Source organism: Bombina bombina, chromosome 6 (genome assembly GCF_027579735.1).
Source record: "Bombina bombina isolate aBomBom1 chromosome 6, aBomBom1.pri, whole genome shotgun sequence".
Taxonomy (NCBI): Eukaryota; Metazoa; Chordata; class Amphibia; order Anura; family Bombinatoridae; genus Bombina; species Bombina bombina.
The window spans coordinates 228,561,581-228,588,914 of NC_069504.1; the positions used below are offsets into that span (position 1 = coordinate 228,561,581).

The 27,334-nt window shown below is 38.6% G+C and overlaps 1 protein-coding gene across 3 annotated transcripts in view; it reads right to left on the reverse strand.

Moving 5' to 3' along the window:
* The window catches only part of TAFA2 (TAFA chemokine like family member 2), a 502,683-nt gene that overhangs the window by 263,668 nt on the left and 211,681 nt on the right, over nt 1-27,334 (reverse strand). For all 3 annotated transcript variants that reach the window (XM_053716749.1, XM_053716750.1, XM_053716751.1), the window contains one exon: nt 16,215-16,283. The gene's annotated coding sequence lies outside the window, so the exon portion shown is untranslated. The remainder of the gene's footprint in view (nt 1-16,214; nt 16,284-27,334) is intronic.

Genomic DNA, 27,334 nt, shown 5'->3' on the forward strand with positions numbered 1-27,334 from the left:
TTACTGTAAAATGTAATATTATGTGCACAAAAACCGACAGGTGTACACTAATACTTCATGTGCTCTAACGCAACATGAGTTAGTTATATTAAGGTGCTATGTTTTTATTAAATATAAAATATTGAAAAATATGAATAATTAATGTAAATAAAAAACCAAAAAGGGTGCAGGACAAATGGCTACTATAAATGTGTCTTTTTCCATGGAAAAAATTATCAAAATTTAGAAAACATTAATGTTATGTTAGATTATAATTTTAATGTGGTGCAGACCCTATAAAAAATTATTCTTCAACAAACAACAAGAGGAGAACAAGGACCATCAAAAATTTCCTAAGGCCCTGTATAGATAGGGAATCAAGCACTCTTTTTTATAAAAATAGCTCAAAAGTGTAGCTAAATTAAACAAATGGAATGAATCTCTGACCAGTACAATCACAGAGAACAAAAGATAATTTATTAATAGTACAGAAAGAAGTAAATCCTAACTGTCCAAACATAGCAATAGGCCAGTTGTGCGCTGGCCTCGGGTATATGTTAGCAACACAAAGTAAAGTATGTTGAACAAACAATATAGTACATGTGGCCAATTAAAACCCTGAAGATGTGCACATCATAATCATAATATTGGCAAAAATACAATCCAAAGACACCTAGTACACTGCTACACCAAAGCTGTACACGGTACCCAAGTCAATACAAGGGATAATTACCGGACAGGTAAATTTTTAGGGATCTAAGTAGTGATAGGTGCTTTGTAAAGATTTCAGGAGCAACAATAATGGCAGTATAGCAACAATTACAAAGAATTACATACAAGTATGAAGAATAGCTATTGCAATGGTTATTAGCAATAAGATAGTGGGTTACGATCTGAGGACGGGGGAGACCCCGAAAACATTTATCATTAAATAGCTTTTAAATGGAGAGTACTGTTCTTTTGGATTTGTTGTGAATATCGATGTTTGAATTGCACCCCGGCAGCTGTATAATCAGTGGCGTTACTAGGGTTGGTGTCACACGGTGCGGTAAGTTATGGTGTCACCCCCTCTCCCCCCAGAAAGCAGATACACACAAACACAAAAACACAGGCACACACACATACAAACACTCAGACACGCTTAAAAACACACTCAGATGCACACACAAGCACTAGGAAGGACACTCAGACACACATACAAAAACACACAAACAAAAACACTCTGACACACACACAAAAACACAGGCACACACACATACAAACACTCAGGCACGCTTAAAAACACACTCAGATGCACACACAAGCACTAGGAAGGACACTCAGACACACATACAAAAACACACAAGCAAAAACACTCAGGCACACATGCAAAAACACTCAGGCACACATGCAAAAACACTCAGGCACACACACAAAAACACTCAGGCACACACACAAAAACACTCAGACACACACATACAAAAACTCAGACACACACATATAAAAACTCAGACACACACATACAAAATATGTAAACTGCACTGCATTAATTATAAAGCTCATGCCTAGAGCTGCTCCCTGGCTCAGCAGAGCATCAAATGAAAGATAAACAGAGCACTCTAAAAATAAATCACTAAAGAAAAGGTTTAGGCGCGCAAACTATGAAAATTCTGCTCTCTGACTCTGTTCCAAGTCTGTCAGTGCACAGCCCCAGGCCGCGTGCCTACCGCTTCTTATGGCCAATCACCTCAGCACTCTGCCCACCCCCAGACCACCGCCCGCCCTCCCCTCCTACCTCTTCAGTGTGCACTTAGTGTACCGTAACCGTACCGGTCTGGTGGGCATCATACATGGCTCCTTCACTTTAGAGACAGTGTCAGACAGTCATGCGGTCAGGTGCCAGGCATCCCTCTCATGATTTACCGGTTCCCGTTTAGAGAGACAGCACAACAGTGAGTGACTCCACTGTTCCACACTAGCTGAGCAGTGAGCACAGATAGGCAGGCAGGTTTAGGCTAGCAGCGCAACTTTCACAAGCCCCATGGCATGCCCACAACATTCATAGTGAAATTGGGCAGGGGAGGAGCAAAGTACAAACAAGAAAAAGCAGCCGGAAAAACTATTTGTGGAAATTGCAGCGCTGGCTCAAGGGGCAAAAAAATTAAGTGTCTACAACTTCCCCAGTCCCACTAATGTTCAGAAATGCTGGCCCCTCTAATAAAAAAAATCTATGCATCTCTACACTGCATTTCTTTTAATTTCAATAAAATAAAATAAAAAAATTCTGGTGGTGTCACCCCCTGGAGTGTGTCACCCGGGTGCGGCCCACACCCCCTAGTGACACCACGGTGTATAATCTATGGAAGTGAGTGCTGGATCCCATAATGGATGTTCAATATATATATATTTATATAAATATATACAGGTATAGGTATATATAGAAATATCAATTTAAATTAAAAATAACATTTTCATGTATGTGAAGAACATTGGAATGTGAAATATTAATAAATCCTGTCAGGTTGGGTTTTTCCTTCTGCACTATCCATTGAAATCTATGGGAAGAATAATTAAGAATAGTTGCGATGTCCAAAGTCGTGAAGTTAGCGCCTGCCAGGTTTTACTTTGAACTTGAGGTAACCCGTGTGTGCAAAATCTTTACTTCTGACGGTGTTATTGCTTGAGCAAAAGTGCTAAATAGTGTGCCAACTGTAATCTGGACCAGAATCTGTAAATGTGTTTATATGTGAAATCAGTCTTGCAGGATAGAACAGTATTTGTATCAGCAACCTTTATAGCCGTGAAAGAAAGGTTGACAGTGGGTGTTGCTGTGTGTTCCAGGGCATGGTCGGGATTTTTTAACTAAGTCACTACTAACCATGTGGGATTTAGTAAGACATGATTGGTCATATGAAATTCTTGTAATTGTCTCTTTTGCAATAATTATTAATCTTCTTTTGAGAGGTACCCTTGAGCACAACTCATCTAACCAAAAGTTTAGCATTTTTATTTTCCTTTAAAAACTGTTTATAGTAGTGTGTCTTTAGATATGTAACATATATATTTATACCTATAAATATAGATCATTATATATAGGTATAGATATATACAGATATATATCAGAATATATATTTATAAATACTTACATATTCTCCTAAGTGAATAACATTGTAAAGTGAAATATTTACAGTAAATACATAGTAAAACACTTAATTAAATATGAATATTGCATAGATATGCTTTTACATGTTTTCAGCTACTTTACTGCAAAGAGCTTCAATGCACTAATATATATGTCGATATTGTATACTATTAAATCAATCTTCATTCCTTTTGTGCTGTTAAACTCCAGACACAACTAACATTTTTAGAATATGAGCTCCTGTTCAAATACACAAATATTCCAGATCCCAACAATATCCAAGTATACCAAATTATTACAAATCATTTTTTTTAAATAACTGGCCATAAAATAAGTGAAAAAAATAGGAGCGAGCTGCACTTAGTGCTATGGCGAGGTCGGGCCGGGCTGTGACTATACAGCTGGCCCGATGCACTGACTAAAAATAACAGACCCGCTCAGCAGAGAGCAGAGAGCGGGTCTGTAAAAGCGCCGTATTTTAGCAAATTAAACTGTAAAAAATGCTTTTATGGCTATAGCACCTAAATAATGTTATATAATTCTGCACTATGTGCAGAATTATATAACATTATTTTTAAGGTTTACTGTCCCTTTAAGGCTTTTAACGCTGAAAAAATGTCCATTATGCTGGAATGGCCATGAACGCATGTTACGAGTTGCAGCGGTATAGCTATACCGCAAGCATTTTAGCCTGTAACGCGACGTCCATTCCTCATTAAAAAAAATGCCATATTATTACAGGTTGTGCGGTCCAGCTAAAATGCTTGCGTTACAGCCTATACCGACACTATCCATACTGCCATATGAGAGCAGTAATTATGGATTTTGTGTAACAAAAATGTTTCACAAAACTCATCCATGGAGTCCACGGATTTCATCCTTACTTGTGGGATACAATACCAAAGCTAGAGTACACGGATGATAAGGGAGGGACAAGACAGGGAACCTAAACGGAAGGCACCACTGCTTGAAGAATCTTTCTCCCAAAGGCAGCCTCAGCTGAGGCAAAAGTATCAAATTTGTAAAATTTAGAAAAAGTGTGAAGAGAGGACCAAGTTGCAGCCTTGCAAATCTGTTCTACAGAAGCTTAATTTTTGAATGCCCATGAGGAAGCAACAGCCCTAGTGGAATGCACCGTAACTCTTTCAGGAGGCTGCTGTCCAGCAGTCTCATATGCAAAACGGATGATACTCTTCAGCCAAAAAGAAAGAGCAGTAGCCGTAGCTTTCTGACCCTTACGTTTCCCAGAGAAAACAACAAACAAAGAAGACGACTGACGAAAGTCCTTAGTCGCTTGTAATAAAATTTTAAAGCATGGACCACGTCCAAATTGTGCAAAAGATGTTCCTTTAGAGAAGAAGGATTAGGACACAAGGAAGGAACCACAATTTCCTAATTAATGTTACTGTTTGAAACAATCTTAGGAAGAAACCCAAGGTTAGTACGTAAAACTACCTTATCCCAATGAAAAATAAGGTAAGAGAATTGTATTGTAATGCCGAAAGTTCAGACATTCTTCGAGCTGAAGAAATGGCAACAAGAAACAAAACTTTCCAAGATAACAACTTTGAGAACTAAATTCAAACTCCATGGAGGAGTATTTGGTTAAAATACAGACCTGATTCTAACCAAAGTCTGACAAAAAGATTGAACATCTGGGACATCCGCCAGACGTTTATGTAACAAAATAGAAAAGGCCGAGAGATCTGACCCTTAAGAGAACTTGCCGATATACCTTTCTCCAATCCTTCTTGGAGAAAAGACAAAATTCTGGGAATCCTAACTCTACTCCATGAGTAGCCCATGGATTCACACCAATAAAGATATTTTTGCCATATCTTATGGTAAATCTTTCTAGTCACAAGCTTACGAGCCTGGATCATGGTCTCTATGACTGAATCAGAAAACCCCCACTTGGATAGGATTAAACGTTCAATCTCCAAGCAGTCAGCTTCAGAGAAGCTAGATTTAGGTGAAGGAAGGGCCCTTGAATGAGAAGATCCTTCCTTAATGGCAATCTCCAAGGTGGCAGAGATGACATGTCCACCAGATCGGCATAACAAATCCTGCGAGGCAACGCCGGAGCAATGAGGATCACTAATGCCCTCTCCTGTTTGATTTGAGCAATGACTCGAGGAAGAAGCGCAAATGGAGGAAATAGGTATGCAAGATTGAAGGACCAAGGAACCGCCAGATCATCTATCAGTTCTACCTGGGGATCCCTGGACCTCGACCCGTATTTCGGGAGCTTGGCATTCTGACGAGATGCCATGAGATCCAACTCCGGCCGACCCCATTTGAGAATCAGGTTGGAGAACACTTCCGGATGGAGTTCCCACTCTCCCGGATGAAAAGTCTGCCTGCTCAGAAAGTCCGCCCCCCAGTTGTCCACCCCTGGGATATGAATCGCTGACAGATGACAAGAATGGGCCTCCGCCCACCGGATTATCTTGGCTACATCGATCATTGCTAAGGAACTCCTCGTTCCTCCTTGATGATTGATGTAGGCCACTGTTGTTATGTTGTCGGTCTGGAATCTGATGAACTGAGCCGAAGCCAACTGAGGGCAGGCCAGAAGAGCATTGAAGATCACCCTCAGTTCCAGGATGTTTATAGGAAGAACAGACTCCGCCGGAGTCCACACTTCCTGAGCTTTTATAGGACCCCAGACAGCCCCCCACCCTAGAAGGCTGGCATCTGTTGTCACAATCACCCAGGATGGTTTGTGAAAGCATGTTCCCTGGGATAGATGATCCATAGACAACCACCATTGAAGCGAATCCCTTGTCTCCTGCTCCAAGGTTATCTGAGGAAACAAGTCTGCATAATCTCCATTCCACAGCCTGAGCATGTTTAACTGCAGAGGTCTGAGGTGAAACCGAGCAAACGGAATGATGTCCATTGCCGCCACCATCAGTCCGATTAACTCCATGCACTGGGCCACTGATGGCCGAGGATTGGACTGAAGAGTTTGACAGGTATTTAGAATCTTTGATTTCCTGACCTCTGTCAGAAAAATCTTCATGGATATAGAATTGATTACAGTTCCCTGGAAAGTCACCCTTACTTTTGGGATTAAAGAACTCTTTTCCAGATTTACTTTCCACCCGTGAGTACTCAGGAAGGATAGCACAATGTCGGTATGGGACCCTGCTTGTTGACAAGATGGCGCCTGAATCAGAATATTGTCTAGATAACGTGCCACCGCAATGCCCCGTGGTCTTAGAACCACCAGCAAAGACCCCAGAACCTTTGTGAAAATTCTGAAAGTGCTGGTCCAGAAAAGCAAACCTTAGGAACTTGTGATGATCTCTGTGTCTAGGAACATGAAGGTATGCATCCTTCAAATCCACTGTCGTCATAAATTGACCCTCCTGGATCAATGGAAGAATGGTCCGAATAGTTTCCATCTTGAATGATGGAACTCTGAGCAACTTGTTTAGACTCTTGAGATCTAATATAGGTCTGAAGGTTCCCTCTTTTTTGGGAACTACAAACAGATTTGAATAAAACCCTTGCCCCTGTTCTAGTGCTGGAACGGGAACAATAACTCCCAGAGAGGAGAGGTCTCTTACACAATGTAAGAATGCCTCTTTTTTTTATCTGGTTTGCAGATAATCTTGAAAGAAGAAATCTTCCTCTGGGAGGAAAATTCTTGAACTCCAGTTTGTATCCCTGGGACACTATCTCTATAGCCCAGGGATCCTGAACATCTTGCACCAAAGCCTGAACGAAGAAAGAAAGTCTACTCCCCACCAGATCCGGTCCCAGATCGGGGGCATGCCCTTCATGCTGTATTGGAGTCAGCAGCATGCTTCTTGGACTGTTTACCCTTGTTCCAAGGCTGGTTGGGTTTCCAAGTAGGCTTAGATTGCGAATTGCTCCCCTCTTGTTTGGAGGAGGAAGAGAAAGAATTTCCCTTGAAATTACGAAAGGAACGAAAATTACTTTGTCATCCTTTTTTGTTTATTTCTCTTATCCTGAGGAAGGAGATGATCCTTACCTCCCGTAATGTCAGAAATAATTTCCTTCAGGCCAGGTCCAAACAAGGTCTTTCCTTTGTAAGGAATAGCCAGAAGCTTAGACTTGAATGACACGTCCACAGACCAAGGTTTTAACAATAAAGCTCTGCGGGCAAGAATAGAAAACCCTGAAGTTTTAGCTGCTAATTTAGTAATTTGCAGAGAAGCATCTGTAATAAAGGTATTAGCCAACTTCAGAGCTTTAATCTTATCTTGGATCTCCTCTAAAGAGGTTTCAGTTCTGAGAGACTTAGACAAAGCATCAAATCAATAAGCTGCTGCACTAGTGACCGTAGCAATGCACGAGGCTGGCTGCAATAGCAGACCCTGGTGAACATAAATCCTTTTAAGTAGACCCTCCAATTTCTTGTCCATGGGATCCTTAAAAGCACAACTATCCTCAATGGGAATAGTAGTTCACTTGGCTAGAGGGGAAATAGCTCCTTCCACCTTAGGCACCGTCTGCCAAGTTTCCCTGACATCGTCCGCTATAGGAAACATCTTCTTGAAAATAGGAGATGGAGAAAAAGGAATACCTGGTCTCTCCTATTCTTTGGAAATAATCTCCGAAGTCCGCTTCGGTACTGGAAAAACGTCTGAGTAAGAGGGAACTTCAAAATATCTATACAACTTGCTTGACTTCGCAGGAGCGACCACTACTGTAGAATCACAGTCATCTAAAGTAACTAAAACCTCCCTGAGCAACAGACGGAGGTGTTCTAGTTTGAACCTGAAAGAAACAACCTCTGAATCAGTCAAAGGTATTGAACCTTCTGAGTCTGAAACTTTGCCTTCTAATAGAACCTCCATACCCTCCAACTCAGTTCCCGAGAGGGTACCCCCGAGATTGCTACCACAATATCAGAAAACTCATTTACTACGTGGTTGTCCTTCCTTTTACGTTTGCCTTGTAGCATAGGAAAAGCAGACAATGCATCAGAAATTGTGGAAGACATAACTGTAGCTATGTCCTTTAAAGTAATGCCAGCAATCACTGAGTAGAAGTACAGGGCACTGCTTGAGCGGGCGTTAAATCTTGGGACGCTTGGGGAGAAAGCTGCGGCCTACTCTGAATCTCAGTATTATCCTGAGAATCATCTGCTTTAGAAAAATTTTGCTCATGAAAAATCTTCTCTTTATAATGTAAAGCCCTCTCAATTACATGAGGAACAGAAAGGAATTGGTGGTTCCACATTGGCATCCAAACACATGGAGCAAGTAACAGCCTCTAAGTCCATCTCAAATCACAAAAAGAGACAAAAAAATAAAAAACTTTTTTTTTTCTTTAAAAAAAAAATCTCCCAAAGGAAAAATATGTGCATAGGAAAAATAAATCAAATTATCCCATAAAATTTTATGCCAAAAAAAGAAAACAATACTGTGCCTTTAAATAATAAAACCACAACTCCTTTACTGTGTTAAAAGAGTGTATCCCAGCAGTTATACTAAGCTATAATCAGACACTTCCACACCTCAGCAATTTTACTGAGGCGCCTACCTGCCAAACGAAACCCCTTTCCTGGACTCACTCACATATGATCCGGAAGCTCAGGGGAACAACAGCGCTACAACCGCCTGCATAAATAATAAGCTAACCATGCGGTTGTAGAGCTACAGAGCGAAGACGTCCACTCCTGTCGGCTAAAACTGCACACTGAAAACACCAGCACGCAAAACTGAAGCCCCGCCCATCGTGGGCGTACTCAAAATATACTACCCGACCGGGACTCAGGGAAAAAAACGGAACCACCATAATAGAGCAATCTCCCAGCCCCAGTGCCTGCACCTGTAGCTGCCAATAAAAAAAAACTCATTCCAAGAGGAGAGTAATGTCCCAACATAAGAGCTGAGTAATAAAAAACGAATCCCCAGCCTCCTTATGTAAACCTCAATAAAGATAAAGTGCCCACTTGTCTATGAGTCTATGTCTTCCCCAGAATAAACAAAGTTAGTACTTACCTTGAATGCTGTCCGACAGCAGGACAGTCCAGCAGGTTTAAGAGGTCCTCTCCCTCCCATAGCCCTGTGGAAGAAGATAATCCTGAGTTACATGCGCTTAGGCTATCTGGATTAGGGCAGCATAAATAGGAGGCGCAGTGAGAATTATGTCCCACCAGTTCCTACTGCTCTAAAGCCACCAAAAGCTCTACTGTAGAGACTGATATGGACTACGGCTACACCCCAGAACAAAGCAGCACTCTCTGACACTACTTTAAAAATAAAAAACTCTTGATTGAAGAAACTAATTCTAACACCTCACTTTACCTCTTCCTATCACTAACGTAGGCAAAGAGAATGACAGGAGTGGGAGGGAAGGGAGGAGCTATATATAGCAGTTCTGCTGTGGTGCTCTTTGCCTCCTCCTGCTGACCAGGAGGTGAAATCCCACAAGTAAGGATGAAATCCGTGGACTCATCGTGTCTTTAAAAAGAAAAAAAAAAAATCCCCCCCCCAAATAAAAACACCCCTAGCCTACAATAAACTACCAATAGCCCTTAAAAGGGCCTTTTGTAGGGTATTGCCGTAAGTTAAACATCTCTTTTACCTGTAAAAAAAAATACAAAGTCCCCCTAACAGTAAAACCCACCACCCAACTTACCCCCCAAAATAAAAAACCTAACTCTAAAAAAACCCTAAGATACCCATTGCCCCTATATTTATAAGAACACTAGGTGGCCGCAGTATTCTGCCATGTACTACTTTAGAAATGTGCAGGCTACCTACCTATGTATCTCTTCAACAAAGAATACAACAAAGTAAATTTGATAAGGAAAGTAAATTAGAAACTCTTTAAAAAAAATAGTATGCTCTAAATGAATCACAAAAGAAAAATTTGGAGTTTCATGTCTCTTTAAATATTGAACATATACTTGTAAAGGTCTCATTTCTGTAAAGTATATCAGTTTCTAAATATAGTAATAGATGCCTTGTTTGCATATTCTTTTTTACTCCCTGTTTTATATTTCTCAGCAGAAAATTAGTTAATGTGGAAAACCTAGGTGCAAACATGGAGGTTCCTATTAAATTATATAAACTCAGTGGTATTGACAAAACCAACAAATTGTATTTATTTGTTACATAAAAGGAAAATTGTACTAAATACATCATAAAAGTATATTCACATTAAATCCAAATGTTTTCTTTCATGATACAGATAGAGCATGCAACCTTAAACAACTTTCCAATTTACTTCTAGGGGCCTATTTATGAAAGGCCTGTCGGACATGATCCGACATTGCGGATCATGTCCGACAGACCTCGCTGAATGCAGAGAGCAATGCGCTCTCCACATTCAGCATTGCACCAGCAGCTCTTGTGAGCTGCTGGTGCAACGCCGCCTCCTGCAGATTCGAGGCCAATCGGCCGCTAGCAGGAGGATGTCATCAACCGATCGTATTCGATCGGGTTGAATTGCGGCGATGTCGGTCCGCCTCCTCAGAGCAGGCGGACAGGGTTTTGGAGCAGGTTAAGGCTCGCCAGAAACACGGGGCTTCAAGCTCCATACAGAGATTGATAGATAGGCCCCCTATTATCTAACTTGTTTGTTTCTCTTGGTATCCTTTTATTAAAACAATACCTAGGTACGCTCAGGAGCTGCTGATTGGTGGCTGCACAAATATGCCCTATGTTATTCGCTCATCAAATGAGTTCTGCTAGCACCAAATTGTGCATTGCTGCTTCTTAAACCAAGGATACTATGAGAATGGAGCAAATTAGATAACTGAAGCAAATTCAAACGTTTTTTAAAATTGCATGCTCTAAATGTATCATGAAAAAAAATTGTGGTTTCATGTCCCTTTAATGATTCCGATTTTCAAACCTGTCCTCAGGCCTCCCTAACAGGCCAGATTTTGATTATATCAGAACTGGAGCACAGGTGAAATAATCAGCTGATTAGTAAACATGGTTAACCTGCTATCACCCAAGGTAATAATGACCTGGTGGGGAAGCCCGAGGACAGGTTGGAAAACCAGTGAGATAGAGCATACAATTTTAAACATTTTTTCTTCTTTCTTCTGTTATCCAATTTGCTTCATTCTCTTGTTATACTTTGCAATGCACTACTAGAAGCTAGATGGAGACATCAGGTGAGCAAATGACAAGAGTCATAAATGTGCAGCCACCATTCAGCACCTAGCTCCCAGTATTGCTTTCCTAATCCTGAGCATATCTAGGTATTCTCTTCAACAAAGACTGACAAGAAAATTAAACAAATTAGGTTTAAAAAAGTAAACTGGAAAGTTGTTTAAAATTACATGCACTAGCTGAATCACACATTTTTTTTTTAAAAAAATTACCTTACAGTAAAATGTTTACTGAAACAGTACTCATATTTATTAATCAAAGAATTTGAAAAATCTTTATCAAAAGGTGTAATCTAACAACTGTGCCCATCAGTCAATGACCAAAGACGTAAGACAACGGGAAACTTCACTTAAGCTTTATGAACAGTTGAGAGAGGTTAGTTTGGCAATCTTCTCATCATTTTTTTTGAATGTTCAAAAGCAGGTGCACTGATGTGTAAGCTAAAGACATTTTTTTTAAAGTCACTTACCAAGATTAAAAAGAAGAAATGCTCAATACAGTTATAAGCGCAAAAAGATACAGGTAAAGAAGATGACAGCTCATTGATAATACAAGAACATCATGCTCAGGCAAAGCACTGACAAACAAACCACACAACAAAGAAATATTATTTGTATATAGATTCATGAAATGACCACTCAGTCATGACTCCTTCTCCACTATGAACATTCACTCCTGAAAATCTCCATTAAAATGGAACAAGAGATATATTCTCTCCTCTCATATGAACATGGTGCAAATATACTCAGATACAATGCAGTCTAGTTTATTGAAAATCTTTTTCCTTACCAATAATTATATTCAATGCAATAATGCCCCAATTGATTTTTTTTTTTTACTTTACAAGAACCCACGCAGGTTCTAATTTGTACAAGCAAACCTCATAAACGGAATCTGGATAATTACTTGCCCAGAAGGGTTACTTCACACAAAATATTTGTTTAACATTTTGTAATGTGAATTATGCTTATAACATGCCAACATTTGTATTATTTCCCTCTGCTGGCATAGTAGCAAACTACAGATAGATTCAGTATCAGTGCCCTTATACCCCTGGTAAGGTGGTATGGAAATTTACGTTGGCTGGATTGATTCCTGATAAAGAGCTGTATTGTCATAGAATATAGGCTCTCGTTTTCTTAGTGTGTAAACATCCTTTGCAATATGCTTTTATTGCATTTTCAGCATAATAATTGTATTTATGTCTGCTGCCTCTTTAACTTTTGCTGAATACAATTGTGTTGTTTATTTTTGTCCTGCTTGAAACAGCATAGAAAATCAAGCAAGCCCACGTATCCAGCAATTACAGAGCTTCTCATTCCTGGAGGATGCTTCACTGGCAAATCATATTAGGTACTATTCACATTTTGTGTAAGTTATTCATTCCTTCAATTGGTTTTATCCAATGCTTGTTTCTTCAATGTTTGGATTTTAAATACACAGTACTTCATACCTTGTACTGTTACAAGTAATTGGAATGAGACTAGATTCATATTACTTACATGTATGCTATGCTAGTACATTAATTCATAACTTGATGATCTCTATGATTACAGCATTTTTTTTGTAGGGAAACAATTCCCCACACTCCCTGGATTTGGCTTTAGTTAATTTCCTAGTTATTGCATAATTAATTATACATTATTGTAGCCAGAATATAGAATGACATTTAATTTAATTCAGGGGCTTGTGTCCAACTTTTCAAAAGGGTAAACGTGATCAGATTCTGATCCTTTCTACATTTAAATTTCTAAGAGCTGATTGTTTGCTCCATCTAAATGTGTAACTTTGTTGGATTTTTCCAACTGTTTGATATATTAATAGTAGTTACTGGACTAATGTCTGTGGTTGAAATTATATTGGGAGATGTTTTTTATGCTCCACATAATATACACTCACCGGCCACTTTATTAGGTTCACCTTGCTAGTACCAGGTTGGAGCCCCTTTTGCCTTCAGAGCTACCTTAATTCTTGTGTCATAGATTAAACAAGGTGTTGGAAACATTTCTCAGACATTTTGGTCCATATTGACATGATAGCATTACGCAGTTGCTGCAGATTTGTCAGCTGCACATCCATGATGAGAATCTCACTTTCCACCACATCCCAAAGGTGCTCTATTGGATTGAGATCTGGTGACTGTGAATGCCATTGGAGTACAGTGAAATCATTGTCATGTTCAAGACACCAGTTTGAGATGATTTGAGCTTTGTGACATGGTGCATCATCTTGCTGAAAGTAGCCATCAGAAGATGGGTACACTGTAGTCATAAAGGGATGGAGATGGTCATCAACAATACTCATGTAGGCCATGGCATTTAAACAATGCTCAATTGGTACTAAGGGGCCCAAAGTGTGCCAAGAAAATATCCCCCACACCATTACAACACCACCACCAGCCTGAACTGTTGATACAATGCAGGATGGATCCATGCTTTCATGTTGTTTACATCAAATTCTGAACCTATCATCTGAATGTCGTAGGTGAAATCAAGACTTATTAGGCTATGTTTTTCCAATCTTCTATTGTCCAATTTTGGTGAGCCTGTGTGAATTGTAGCCTTCTGCTGCTGTAGCCCATCTGCTTCAAGGTTCGACGTGTTGTGCGTTCAGAGATGGTATTCTGCATACTTTGGTTGTAAAGAGAGGTTATTTGAGTTACTGTTGCCTTTCTGTCATCTCGAACCAGTCTGCCCATTATCCTCTGGTCTCTAACATCAACAAGGCATTTTTGTCCACACAACTGAATATTTTCTCTTTTTGGACCATTCTCTGTAAACCCTAGAGATGGTTGTGCGTGAAAATCCCAGTAGATTAGCATTTTTTTAAATACTCAGACCAGCCCGTCTGGCACTAACAACCATGCCACGTTCAAAGTCACTTAAATTCCCTTTCTTCCCCGTTCTGATGCACGGTTTGAACTTCAGCAAGCCGTCTTCACCAAATGCATTGAGTTGCTGCCATGTCATTGGCTAATTAGCAATTTGTGTTACCAAGCAATTGAACAGGTGTACCTAAAAAAGTGCCCAGTGAGTGTATATATATATATATATATATATATATATATATATATCTATATATATATATATTAAACTATAGAAATTTTCGTTAAAAAAGTCTAAAAACTAAAAAAAGGTTGGGTATATATGCATTCTTCCAGTTGGGCATAAAATATTCTATATAGAATTGATAAATATCTGTAAAGAATACACATTTGTAGAAATGTGATAAAAAAGAAATAGGAAGATGCTGAACTGAGTATTACATTAAATCTCAATCATATTCCCATGCACTCTTCTAAACACAAACAAGAGAGTGGGGGGGGGGGTCCCAGGGTATAATACAACTTACATAGTGAGTGCCTATGGGTAACTCTTTTTCTCTAACTTCTATTTTGACATTTGTAGAAATGTTATGCACTCATTACCTGTCCACACTAATAAAACTATGTAAAATGAAAATAATTGCTAGCTAGTATTTTGAGGATTATCCTAGAAGTTGATTAAAACAAAGAACTTTTTCATTACATTTTAAACAACAGCAAAAATACACATTTAGAGAACAATAAATTACAATATGGCATGTATTATTTCAAGGAAAATTCCAGCCAAAATTGGAACCCACATAGGTGCATTTCAGTTTTGAATAGAATAAGTTTTGTAATATATAAATGTATTAGCAAATATGCTTCTAATCAAAGATATAGCTGTTTCAAAAGTGTATTTAAGTATGCACCGTGCACCAGCATTTTAAACACAGCACTTGCTCAGAGAGCTTAAGGTACTTGTACCATCTGGCAATGACTCAATCTGTTAATTGCTGACATGATGTAAGCCCCACTGGCACTCTGATCAGCTGCAGTATTTAAAGTGCTGGTGCACTGAGAATATCTAGCTATGCTTCACATGCACGTGCAGAGAAAAATGCTAACACTAAAACAGTGATAAATTTTAGTAGAAGCATTTTTGCCAGTACATTTATATTGCAAATATTGAAAATGTAATTCATCGACAGTACGTGCATTTTAAATTTTGACTGGAATGTCCCTTTAAGAAACTATTACATGCATGTATTTTTTCCAAAAATTTTGTTTTATCCTGGTTTAAAGTCTATGAAACGTCACTTAAATATCAGAGCAGTATCATAAATAAATGAAAAGTAGTTCCATGAAAAAAATCCAGAGGGGAATATTCAGGATTCACTTTTTTCTATTGCCTGAATAGTTCAGGGGGTTTTAGATTTCCATTCATTTATTGAAGAAGATAAGCAGTCTCTAATATTCTTTGGCACTGGAACTTGGTATTTCTGACATGGTTACACCAATATTTTAGACATTTGGTTGATCCATGCACAAGACGTAATTACACTATTAAAGCTGCAATAATTCTGTTTGGCTCACTGAGAAAGCCCCTGATTAATACTTCCGTGCTCATTTTGGAAAATAAGCAAAATGGTGAAAAAAAGGGGGGCATCCTGGAAACCAGAATCTAATTTACACAGAAAGTTATGAGACCCCTCATATCTGAAAAAGAGGAGTGACAATAATATTTTTTTTTTAATATTGTATGTCTGGTTACCCACCCATATCAATACACACAAACATGTTATCATAGTATATGTATTTGTTGTATTCAATTCCTGATTTGCTTTTGAAAAACAAGTTAAAAAAACAAGTTACTAAATGTGGCTCCTACAACAAAGTAAGTAATAACAAGTTATAAAAACACATTTTTGGCAAAATATAAAAAATAGAGACTTTTGAATAATAATGATTTGCAAACCACTGATTGTTGGTAATTTAGCGATCACAGCCTACGCATTGTTATAGATGTGGTGACAGAAAAATTATACCTACAAAGGACAGAAATCTTTGAACTGTAATCTGCACTATAACAAAGAAATCAAAAACCTCTGTTTTTAACTATTCAAAACTAAACTTATAACTTAGTTTTAGTAAATGATTGTAGATCAGCAATGACAGAAAATAAAATGCAAAAGCACTGTACCTCAGTTTGCAGATATATTTTTGTGGCTGTTGTTTAAGACTGAAACATGTCATCTGGAAGTCTGTATTTCTGGAATTATAATCAAAATAGAAAGTGTTGAATAATAAATATTTTAATCAATTTAAACAAAAAAAGTTTAAAGTGAAATTCATTACTTTACTGTTTTTTCATGGAAAAAAATATTGGTTTAATTTAGAACATTGGTATACAGTAAATAATAATTTCACAGAATAAACAGTTTTGCATAAAATGTTCTATACAGAAATGATAAATATCTGTATAGAATACACACTAGAAATAGAAGAAATATTATGTATTCATTACCTGCCCACACAAATACAATTACATGTAAAATGTAAATAATTGTTCTGCAGTATTTTGAGGATTATACTAGAATGTGTTTAAAACAGAGAACTTTTTCATCACATTTTTTAAACAGCAAAATACACATTTAGGGATCAATAAATTACAGAATGGAATGTGTTAGTGAAGGAACTGTGTTGTTAATTATATGCATGCAATTTTCAAAAAAAAAAATGGTTTATCCTGGTTTAAAATCTATTAAAAGTCTCTTAAATGTCAGATCATAAAAATAAATAAATAAAATGAAAGTGTTATCATGAAAAAAAAAACAGTTCTGACTAATAAATGCCAATGATAGAGTATTTATAAATAAGTTAGGAAAGGACTATTTTATCAGTTATAAAGAAAAAAGAGGGACATAGTAAATTGCCTGCTACTTTTAAATAAATAAATTAAACCAAAACTACCACTTGGATTTAAAGACAGATATATTATCTATACTATAATCGGGTTTGTAACACGTCCGTTGCTGCCGCCAGTTGCGCACGCATCCTCAAAGGAATGTTGGCTGCATGCTAGCCAAAATAAGCCACCTGGATGCAGCAAAGCTGCACACCTGTATGCAGCATAGGCAAACAAAGCCTTAAAAAAAAAACCCAGTTGCCTGCATGAAATAAAAAAAAAAGCCCGCACTAAGTATTAAGAAAAAAAAATTAACCGCCCGCACGAAGTATAAAAAAAATAAAACTAACTGTCCGCACAAAGTATTAAAAAAATAAAATAAACATAACCGCACGTACTAAGTATTAACAAGAAAAAGCTAACACTTAAATCGCTAAACTCCCACAACAGAAACTACCTAACCCTTACACCGCCAAACCCCCACAACGCCAACTAAATAAATTACAATATTGACCCCTACACCGCCAAACCCTACAACGGCAACTAACTAATTATACTATTAATCCCTAAACAGACAAACGCCCACATCGCAATAAACCAAATGAACCCCTAAACCGCCAACCCCCCACATCCCAATAAACCTAATTAATCTATTAACTCCTAAACCGCCAGCCGCCACAACACAAATAACTAAGTTAATTATTAAGCCCCCTAACCTAACACCCCCTAAAGTAACCCCAATTACTACTAAATTAAAGTTAAAATAAAAAATCCATTAAATTACAAAAAATAATCTAACATTAAAGAAAAAAACTAAATTATCAAAAATAAAAAAATAAACATAATCCCTATAAAAATAAAAAGCCCCCCAAAACAAAAACACCACTTAACCTAAACTAAACTACCAATAGCCCTTAAAAGGGCCTTTTGTAGGGCATTGCCCTAAATTAAACAGCTCTTTTATGTTTAAAAAATACTAAGTCCCCCCTAACAGTAAAAATTCCCCACCCACCATACCCCCAAAATAAAAAAAAAACCTAAACAGGCATTTGTATGGGCATTGCCCTTAAAATGGCATTCAGCTCTTTTAAAAGCCTGTTAAATCCCTAATCTTAAAAATAAAAACAAAAAAAAAGTCTAACCCTCAAATAGGTACTCACCGTTCCTGAAGTCCAGTGGAAAAGGTCTTCTTCCAGGTGGCTCTACCATCTTCTATCTTCATCCAGAGAGAAGGCGGCATGGAGCGGAGGTGCGGAGCTGGCTTTCCTGATGCACAGATCCTCAGCGGTGGTCCTCAGCGACGGTCTCTAGCGGCAGCGGTCCAAAGTGGCGTGGAGCTCCTCTTCATGTGATCGTATGCCGCACACTGAAGATTACATGCAAGGTACCTTGCATTCCTATTGGTTAAAATTCTGAAATCAGCCAATAGGATGAGAGCTACTAAAATCTTATTGGCTGATTTCAAAATTTCAGCCAATAGGAATGCATGGTACCCCAAATTGAATGCAGTACCTTGCATTCAATCTTCAGTGTACGAGGGACATTGGATAAAGAGGAGCCTCCACACCGCCGAAGAACGCTGCCGCCGCTGAGGACCACTGATGAGGATCCACACATCGGGGAAGACAGCTCCGCACCTCTGATCCGTCTTTTTTACAGATGAAGATAGAAGATGATGGAGCAGCCTGGAAGAAGACCTTCTCCGCCGGACTTCAGGAATGGTGAGTACCTATTTGGGTCTTAGTCTTAGGCTTTTTTTTTATTTTTTGGGGTGGCTTTTTTTCTAAATTAGGGTTTTTTGGGCTGGAAAAGAGCTGATTGCCCTTTTAAGGGCAGTTAAAGAGCCCTGATGAAGTCACGTACGAGTGATGAAACGCGTCGGGGCGTGGCCAGAGAGAGTTGAAGTTAGAGTGGTTGTAACTACTAACTTTTTGCTACACTGTTGCGATCTTGCTAAGATCGTTATTTAGCACACTTGTGACATAGATTTTGCTCTCACATAAGTAAAAAGATTGCCAATAATAATCTATTACCATTGGCATGTATTATGTCAGTATGTTTGTGTCACTCTGCTTAAGTTATATACCATAACAGTGTATGCTTGGAATGTGGGCAATAGTTACAGGGATTGAGTTAGAAATCGTCTGACTGTGTTCAATCAAAGCAGTACACAGGCAGGAGGATGCCTTTGAGCGCATAGTCTGGCTGCATCGTGCTTGTATGATTGCTGCTTTTCCTCTCTACCCTCTACTCTTAATAACCTCTGCTCTGAACACATGGCCCTTTTGTTTTTAAATTAATATTGTTTTATATAATCACATCATTTGAGGTGGTTGTGATATCCCCATCTCTTTATATGTCCAATTTTTGGTAATTTTTTTCGTCTATATATTTGCTCAATAAAGTGTTAGGTTTTAAAATAATTTCTATATAGTTTAGTATTAGATTAGGGGGTGTTTTTATTTTGGGGGGATTTTTTATAGGGATAATAGTTCAGGTTTAAATTTTTTATTTTGGATAGCTTTGTTTATTTTTTTCTGTAATTTTACATTTTTTATTTTGATTAATTTTAGCTTTGGGGTTTGTAGTTTTTTTTTGTTTTGTTTTTTAAATAGACTGCCCTCTGGGATGGCTTATCACCTAGTAATTAATAAGTATCAATAAGAACGAGACAGTGAAACTAAACATAAAATAAGCCTTTAAAATTAGAAATAAATGCATTATTTAAAAGGAAATGTTACCAAAATGCTGAATCATTTGAAAGTGATGCAACATTGTAAAAAGATGACTAGAAAATATCACACAAACATCTGAATGCTAAAAAGGAAGATATTTAGCTCAAAATTTCATCAGTAGCCAAGTTCCATTGTAAAGGGACTTTAAGCAGCCAATCAGGATGCTTGTTCCATGACATGCAAAGGGATAGTGCATCTGGCATGAGCAGGCACATACACTTTATTTAATTCACAATGAAATCTCAGGACATAACAAAGTGTGAGCTCAACACTTATGATTGGCTGGATGCAGATGATAGTAGCTAATTAATAACTATCCACACAGCAATTAAGAAATCTGGAGGTAAAATATATATTTTTTATATATACAGTGGGGCAAAAAAGTATTTAGTCAGCCACCAATTGTGCAAGTTCTCCCACTTAAGAAGATGAGAGAGGCCTGTAATTTTCATCATAGGTATACCTCAACTATGAGAGACAAAATGTGGAAACAAATGCAGACAATCACATTGTCTGATTTGGAAAGAATTTATTTGCATATTATGGTGGAAAATAAGCATTGGGTCACCCACAAACAAGCAAGATTTCTGGCTCTCACAGACCTGTATCTTCTTCTTTAAGAGGCTCCTCTGTCCTCCACTCATTACCTGTATTAATGGCACCTGTTTGAACTTGTTATCAGTAAAAAAAACACCTGTCCACAACCTCAAACAGTCACACTCCAAACTCCACTATGATGAAGACCAAAGAGCTGTCGAAGGACACCAGAAACAAAATTGTAGACCTGCACCAGGCTGGGAAGACTGAATCTGCAATAGGCAAGCAGCTTGGTGTGAAGAAATCAACTGTGGGAGCAATAATTAGAAAATGGAAGACATACAAGACCACTGCTAATCTCCCTCGATCCGGGACTCCATGCAAGATCTCACCCCGTGGGGTCAAAATGATCACAAGAACGGTGAGCAAACATCCCAGAACCACACGGGGGGCCTAGTGAATGACCTGCCGAGAGCTGGGACCAACGTAACAAAGGCTACCATCAGTAAGACACTACGCCGCCAGGGACTCAGATCCTGCAGTGCCAGACGTGTCCCCCTGCTTAAGCCAGTACATGTCCGGGCCCGTCTGAAGTATGCTAGAGAGCATTTGGATGATCCAGAAGTGGATTGGGAAAATGTCATATGGTCAGATGAAACCAAAGTAGAACTGTTTGGTAGAAACACAACTCGTTGTGTTTGGAGGAGAGAGAATGCTGAGTTGCAACCAAAGAACACCATACCTACTGTGAAGCATGGGGGTGGCAATATCATGCTTTGGGGCTGTTTCTCTGCAAAGGGAACAGGACGACTGATCCGTGTACATGAAAGAATGAATGGGGACATGTATCGTGAGATTTTGAGTGCAAACCTCCTTCCATCAGCAAGGGCATTGAAGATGAAACGTGGCTGGGTCTTTCAGCATGACAATGATACCAAACACACCGCCCGGGCAACGAAGGAGTGGCTTCATAAGATGCATTTCAAGGTCCTGGAGTGGCCTAGCCAGTCTCCAGATCTCAACCCCATAGAAAACCTTTGGAGGGAGTTTAAATTCCGTGTTGCCCAGCGACAGCCCCAAAACATCACTGCTCTAGAGGAGATCTGCATGCAGGAATGGGCCAACAGACCAGCAACAGTGTGTGACAACCTTGTGAAGACTTACAGAAAATGTTTGACCTCTGTTATTGCCAACAAAGGATATATAACAAAGTATTGAGATGAACTTTTGATATTGACCAAATACTTATTTTCCACCATAATTTGCAAATAAATTCTTTCCAAATCAGACAATGTGATTGTCTGGATTTGTTTCCACATTTTGTCTCTCATAGTTGAGGTATACCTATGATGAAAATTACAGGCCTCTCTCATCTTCTTAAGTGGGAGATCTTGCACAATTGGTGGCTGACTAAATACTTTTTTCCCCCACTGTACAGATGTGGTATTTTCTTGTCAGCTTTACACAGATATGTTTTTATTTTATTTTTTAAACAGTCATGATATGATTATTTTGATCTCATATGTATGAAGATAGTAGGAAAATGGCTTAAAACAGCTCTATCCAGTTATTTGATGAGAAGTATATAAACTTTGAAATGCATAATAACATTGAATGGTGCACATGCACAGAGGGACCAGCAACATGACAACACCTGTAATTACATAGCTCTGCAGGTCATTTCGTGCATAGACATCCTTTGTTTAGACACAAGCAAATCTACATCGATTTTAGCAGAACCTGGGAACTGAAAATTAGTGAATGCATCGTTAGAATTAAAAAATATATAAAAAGGTCTTTGGATTACAGTAGTTTCAGCTCTATAGACAACAATAGTAAGGTAACTGTAATTGTTATTGTTTGTATTTAACTAATTTAGGACCAGATTACAAGTGGAGGACAAAATATCGCTTCCGAGAGGGCAATATTTGCGCTCCACTTTGTAATATCAGCGAACACAAATGTGTGCTGGTATTACAAGTCGGGTGCAATGCGAACACGACCTTGCATTCACATTGCATGCAAGCATTATGCTCAAGAGAGCGTGCTTCCATAGGCTCCAATGGGAGCTTTGTTCTCATGCCGTGTCTCAGCGCAGCGAAGAGGGAAAGTTGCACAGCAATGGGCAGCAAATTTAAAGGGACAGTCTACACCAGAATTTTTATTGTTTAAAAATATAGATAATTCCTTTATTATTCATTCCCCAGTTTTGCATAACCAACAACGTTATATTAATACTCATTTTACCTCTGTGATTACCTTGTATCTAAGCCTCTGCAGACTGCCCTCTTATTTCTTATTTCAGTTCTTTTGACAGACTTGCATTTTAGCAAACCAGTGCTCACTCCTAGGTAACTCCATGGGGTATATTTATTAATGTGCGACTGGAAATGATACGATGTAGCGTATCATGTCCTCCGCAGATCAATAAATGCTGACAGCATACGCTGTCAGCATTTATCATTGCACCAGCAGTTGCCGCCCCCTGCAGATTCGCAGCCAATTGGCCGCTAGCAGGGGGTGTCAATCAACCCAATCGTATTCGATCGGGTTGATTTCTGTCCGCCGCCTCAGAGCAGGCGGACAAGTTATGGAGCAGCGGTCTTTACGGAGCTTAATAAATCGGCCCCCATGGGCATGAGCACAATGTTATCTATATGGCACACATCAACTAACACCCTCTAGTTGTGAAAAAATGTCAAAATGCATTCATATAAGAGGCGACTTTCAAGGGCTATGAAATTAGAATATGAGCCTACCTAGGTTTAGCTTTTAACTAAGAATACCAAGAGAGCAAAGCAAAATGAATGATAACAGTAAATTGGAAAGTTGTTTAAAACTACATGCCCTATCTGAATCATGAAAGTTTATTTTTGACTAGACTATCCCTTTAAATATATATGTATATAAGCATGTAGATATTTATTTACAGCGATGACACAGTTCCCATAGAATGCAATGTAAAGTCACTTTTCAGTCCCGTTTCTTTTTCTAACACCCCACGCCCACCAACTATAACCCTTAAAAACTGCTTAGTGCAGTTTTTGTAACAAAAAAAAAGATGCTAATATTTTTTATTTTAGTAATGGCACTACACAGATTATTTGGGGGGAAATTGGGGGACATTTAAAAACAGAGGTCTGTCCACTTGTTAATTTTTTAAGCGCTAATTGCTACTACAAGCTCACGGTAGCAAAAACCAGCCACTTGTATTGTAAACTAGCGCTACACTTCTAATGTAGCCCGTAATGCAAAAAATAGTTTTACCATGTAAACTAAGTACTCTTACATAGCCACGATGTTAATACCCTTACAAGCTAAAGGTTACATTCAATTAGCAAAACAAAATTTACTTGTGTAATAAAATAGGCTAAATGAATTGCATACCTTTGAATTGTATTGAAACACATGAGCTAAAATATTTCAGCATTCTACATTAAATTTAGGCATCTGCTAAAAAAATAAATAATTTTTTTTAGAAACTACAGGAGTCTCTAATGTATTCATTATGAAGATTAGACTGTCACTGTCAATATCTATCATGTAAAATGAAGTTATTTACAGTATGTTATCTCTAGTGAATGTGCAACTTACATACAGTGGATACATCAGTTGCAAACACCACATACTAATTAACGATTTTTCTTCTTCTCAGATGTAAAGCAGCTTAAATTTTTATCAGAGAAAAAGTGAAATAGCTTATGTTAATCCCTTAACACTGTGCATCCCTGAAACATTGTAGCCTATAAATGAAAAAGAACATGTAATTTAAAAAAAAGTCTTAACATAAGTGAAGAAACAAACTAACTTGTGCTTCTGACTATGATACATTTCAGTCTTCAATGAACAAAACCTTTTTTTAAGTTTGAATTGATGTAATTAGTTGTAGTGTATGACGTCAGTGAAATAATATAGTCCTTAGTGGGGATCCTTTAGAGACCAGATAATGCTTACCTATGTGAGAATACCATCATATATAATGCTGTCCACTTTTGTACAGTCCTTTTTAGGACACTTTAAGAGTGTGGGACTATGGACTCGGTAGGAGTCTGCTCTCCCCATAAACATCTTGGAGTTGAGAGCGATTTACAATGCTCTGATGGCTTGGCCTCAATTGTCCTTAGCCCGGTTTATCAGGTTTCAGTCGGATAACATCACCTCAGTGGCTTACATCAACCACCAGGGAGGGACTCGAGTTCCTTAGCCATGAAGGAGGTGGTATGAATTATTCAGTGGACGGAAGCTAACAATTTTTGTCTATCTGCCATTGACATTCCTGGAGTGGACAACTGGGAAGGGGATTTCCTGAGCAGACATTTAATCCTGGGGAGTGGGCTCTCTATCCGGAGGTGTTCTACAGGTTTACTCTCAAATGGGGGGTGCCAGAGTTGTATCTGATGGCGTCTCGGAAGAACGCCAAGCTTCCAAGGTAGGATTAAAGGTCAAGAAATCCTCAGGCCGCTCTGATAGATGCTCTGGCGGTTCCTTGGGATTTCAGTCTAGCATACCTGTTTCCTCCATTTGCGCTCCTTCCATGAGTTATTGTTCCTATCAAACAAGAGAGAGCATTGGTAATTCTAATAGCTCCTGCATGGTCTCGCAGGATCTGGTATGCAGACCTAGTGAAGATGTCTTCTCGGCCGCCTTGGAGGTTGCCTCTGAGGAAGGACCTTCTAACCCAGGGTCTATTCCTCTATCCAAATCTCATTTCTCTGAAGCAGACTGCTTGGATATTGAACGCTTAGTTCTGTCTAAGCGTGGATTTTCTGAGTCGGTCATTGAGACCACAATCCAGGCTCACAAGCCTATTACTCAAAAAATGTACCATAAGGTATGGCGTAAATACCTTTTTTAGTGTGAAGGGCTACTCTTGGAGAAGGGTCAGGATTCCTAGAATGTTGTCTTTTCTCCAGGAAGGGCTGGAGAAAGGGTTGTCAATCAGTTCTCTGAAAGGTCAGATGTCTGCATTACCTATTTTGTTACACAAGCATCTGGCGGATGTGCCAGATGTTCAATCTTTTTGTTGGACCCTGGTCAGAATCAGGCCTGTGTTTCAACCTGTCGTTCCTCCTTGGTGCCTTAGGCCCATATTTATCAAGGTCTGTCGGACCTGATCAAACAGTGCGGATCAGGTCCGACAGACCTCACTGAATACGGCCAGCAATACGCTCGCCGTATTCAGCATTGCACCAGCAACTCACAAGAGCTGCTGGTGCAATGCCGCCCCCTGCAGACTCGTGGCCAATGGGCCACCAGCAGGGTGGTGTCAATCAACCCGATCGTACTTGATCGGGTTGATTTCCGGCGATGTCTGTCCGCCTGCTCAGAGCAGGTGGACAGGTTATGGAGCAGCAGTCTTTGTGACCGCTGCTTCATAACTGCTGTGCAGGCTCGCCAGAAACACGGGGCATCAAGCTCCATTCGGAGCTTGATAAATATGCCCCTTAATCTTGTTTTTAAAGTTTTGCAGCAGGCTCCATTTGAGCCAATGCATTCCATAGATATTAAGTTGCTATCTTGTAAGGTTTTGTTTCTTATTGCTATCTCTTCTGCTCGGAGAGTTTCGGAACTCTCGGCTTTGCAGTGTGATTCGCCTTACCTTACCTTTCCTGCGGATAAGGCGGTTCTTCATACTAAATTGGGGTTTCTTCTTAAAGTGGTTTTGGATAGAAATATTAATCAGGAAATTGTTTGATACTCCTCTATGTCCCAATCCTTCTTCTCATAAAGAAAGTCTGTTGCAGAGCTTGGATGTTGTGCATGTGCTAAAATTCTACATACAGGTTACAAAGAAATTTCGCCAGTCTTCTGCCCTGTTTGTTTGTTTCTCAGGAAAGTGTAAGGGTTCTCTTTCCCTCTGGTTGAGAAGCATGATTCGTTTTTTTTATGAGACTGCTGGACAGCAGCCTCCTGAGAGAATTACAGCTCATTCCATTAGGGCTGTCTCCTCTTCTTGGGCTTTCAAAGATGAAGCTTCTGTGGAACAGCTTTGCAAGGCTGTCCCTTGGTCCTCTCTACATATTTTTCCAAATTTTCCAAATTTGATAGTTTTGCCTTGGCTGAGGCCTCTTTTGTGAGAAAGGTTCTTCAAGTGGTGGTCCACGACCCCACCCTTTATTAATGCAGGGGGCGGCATTGCACAAGCAGTTCACCAGACCTGCTTGTGCAATGTTAAATGCCGACAACGTATGCTGTCAGCATTCAGTGATACGCTACATCTGCCCCATTGGCTTAGGTCTGTGTATACATTGGAGATTGTGACATTCACCTCAGATTGGAAGGCTCCCCCCCACCAATTATGTTTAGATCAGGAGATTTTAAAAATATATGAAAAATCAGGAAAGTAAATTAATAAAATAAGCATATTAAAAATACTTCAATTTATTAAAAAAGAATCATTAAGTAATTAAAATGATTTGTTATGTAATAAATACATTATTAATCTTCAATTCTATTTAATAAATAAGCAATTCAAACAATTATTTTTTTTAGGTTTTGTACTCAAAGGTCTTCAGCTTTGCTATAAAAAAGTCAGGCATTAGATAAACATTTTTTTCCACAAATGTATAATTTTAACATGTCCTGTAACTGTAAAAGCAATCTGTGTGCACAATGTATCTTTAAGCATTTTATTTTATTAGTAATAAAAGATGTGCAAACTTTCCTGACAAGTAGATAAAAACTAATTTGCATATCAATATAGAAAAGATTTGTTGAACAAAAAAAAAAAAATCATTCTTTAGAAAAGCTACAATTTCCAGTAGGTACATTTTCTTCTCTCTGTTTCTTATTTCATATGCAGCCAGTGCTCCCAGTTAAGCTTATGGGCTTTTCAATCTTAGTTATACTTTACAAATTCATTTTTGCCTACTGTTAAAAATGCAATGGTAATGTTTAATAATTGATAGAACCAGGATTGTAGTTACGAATAAATGGAAAAGCCATATGGTATACGTATTAATCTATCATTTTCCCCTATTTAGTTACATTAAAATGTAATGACTTGTTTGATTTGACCAATATTATGTGCTTTCCTTAAATATATATATATAAAAGAATAAAAATTAAGTGATTTTTTTTTTTGCCAGACCAATTGAATATCTTGGTAATCTGCAGGAAAACTCTACCATAGTAAGTGCAACT